This window comes from Orcinus orca, chromosome 14, assembly GCF_937001465.1.
Source record: "Orcinus orca chromosome 14, mOrcOrc1.1, whole genome shotgun sequence".
Lineage (NCBI taxonomy): Eukaryota > Metazoa > Chordata > Mammalia > Artiodactyla > Delphinidae > Orcinus > Orcinus orca.
The window spans coordinates 63,208,072-63,210,375 of record NC_064572.1 but is presented as its reverse complement, the minus strand read 5'-3'; positions in this window follow the sequence as shown (position 1 = coordinate 63,210,375).

Sequence of the window (2,304 nt, the reverse complement as noted above, 5' to 3'; positions counted from 1 at the left end):
GCCCTAGAGCACCCCAATCATGGCTGCATGCTTTGATACACATCCTTGATCCCACAAGTTTGAGAGAAAACACTAAATTGGAGAGGACCCTCCAAACTTTTTCTGACTCCTTCCCGATCCTTCAATCATCTCAGATAGGGTATCTTCATTGGGGGAATTCAGCACCACCCTACCTTAACCCTCTGAAGGCTGGAATGGGGCCTGGGGCTCTGGGAGAGAATAAGGGAGTGTGTGTCTGTATGTGTGTGTGTGTATGCATGCATGTGTGTGTGCATGTTCGTGCACTCAAGGAGCAAAGGGACTGATTAGTCTGGGGGGTAAGGGGGCTGGTCCCCAGGGAGTTGGGCGCTCAGCCGGCCTGGCTAACAGGGGCCTAAGGGACTGGCTAATTAGGGTACTGGAATGGTTTGGGCAGGCGGGGGTGTTGGGAGGAGGCAGGAAATGTAGTTGGCCCCAAATAGCTGCTTCCTTTGTCTCCCTCCCATAGTCCCCTACCCTGCACCCTCAATGGTCCCCACCATTCTCCTAGAGATCCCTGGGCAGATTCTGGGAAGAGAGACAGCAAAAGGAAGTACTGACTCCCAGGTGGAAGAAATGGCAACAAATTAATAAATCCATGCCTCCTTTTGTAGCTTAAAAAGTCCCCCGTCCCCTTCCCCATCTGAATGTATCCACCCCACTTCCACAGAGCTTTCTTGGACTTCTCTGGGCCACAGCGATTGCCAGGCCACCTACCATATACAACTGCAGAAGCTTAGAATGTCAAAGTGGGAAGGAGTCCTAGAGGCTGGTTTTACACACGAGGAAACTGAGGCATGGATAGAGGGAGGGGCTTGTTGAAGGTCACACAGTGGTCTTGTGAGCCAACTTCTGGGTCCCTTCTGCTTTCGGCTTGGAGAGGCCTCCATACACACATGCTTTTTGCTCTGCTTCTAGGTTGCATCTGGGGGCTGAGAATTCCTTAGGGAGGGGGTGGCTCTTCTACCAGGAAATTGAGGCTGAGCCTGGGCACTTGGGGATGGACAGTCACAAAGGTCAGACCATGGGAATGGGCCCAAGGTGCTGCTGGGGTTCAATCAGGTAGGGAGGCCAAATGGAGGAGTGGGATGGGAGAGGGGAGAGCAGTGTAATCTCGGGCCCTGAACCCTGAGTCCTGAGAGATGGAGCCAGCCAGGGTGAGGGGAGCCCTGGATCAAGGCAAGGGTCCACCACCCATGTGTGCTCTCCCTGCTGCAGCCTGGCAAAGTGCTCCTTCTGCCCTCACAGACTACCTTCTAAATCGCCCAGAAAGATTCTTCCAAAACTCTTTACCCTCCACAAGGCAGGGCCCAGCCCTTCTCCCCCCACTCTCAGCAGATAGCAACTGTGTCTCCTGCACTCTCTCTGAGCAGCGATAGGAGCTCCTAACCCCTCATGATCTGCCTCTCCCCGCAGAATTCTCGGCTTCTCCCCATCCCTCACCCCTATGCCTCCACCCCATTCCTTCAGGCTTCTTTCCATAAGCCCCTCAGTCCATCTCTGAACAACCCCTCTTCCCCCGCCCAGTCTCCATCCTCTGCGCAGCCACAGGCCCGCGCACTTAGCCTTAGCCTGAAAGGACCCTCCCTTGATCTCATTGACTGCAGCATCTCCCGACCCTTCTTGTGTTCCCTTCCCTTCCAAACTTTTCTAAAGAATTGTTTACACTCTGCCTCCATCTACTTCCCCAGTTCTCAGCCACCCCTCCCCCTGCAGCTCTCCCTCCACCTTCAGAAAGCACTAGCTTTCTGGTCGCCAGGTGGCCCCTATTCACCAAATCCAATGGTCTTTCCCTCAGTCATGCAATAAAAAAAGCAAAATCTAGTTTATTCATCAAACAATTATGCTTATCTGTGTCAAGGAGCTGGTTGTCTCTTTACTTTTTTTTTAATTTAAAATTTTTAAGCTCAAAACTACATTAAGAAAGTGTACTCACAGAAATCTCACCCTTACCTAGTCCCCATCCACACTGTTCCCTGTTCAGAGATAACCATTTTTTATTAGATTATTAATCTTTTCAATGTTTGTTATGTATATATAAGCAAATGTGGTAAAATCCTTATTTTCCCTCTTTCTCACACAGTGTGTCCACTGTTCTGTACTTTTCTTCTTTTACTTAAAATTCTAACCTTGTTGTGTCTCCAAGTCAGTGTCCTCGCTGAGCTAATCCTTAGCATGGACCCCTTCCTTTTGCCTGGACCATTGCAGTGGGCTCGTACAGGTCTCCCCATACCCACTGTCTCTCCTTGCATCCCACTCCTCACATTGAAGACAGAGAGCTCCTCG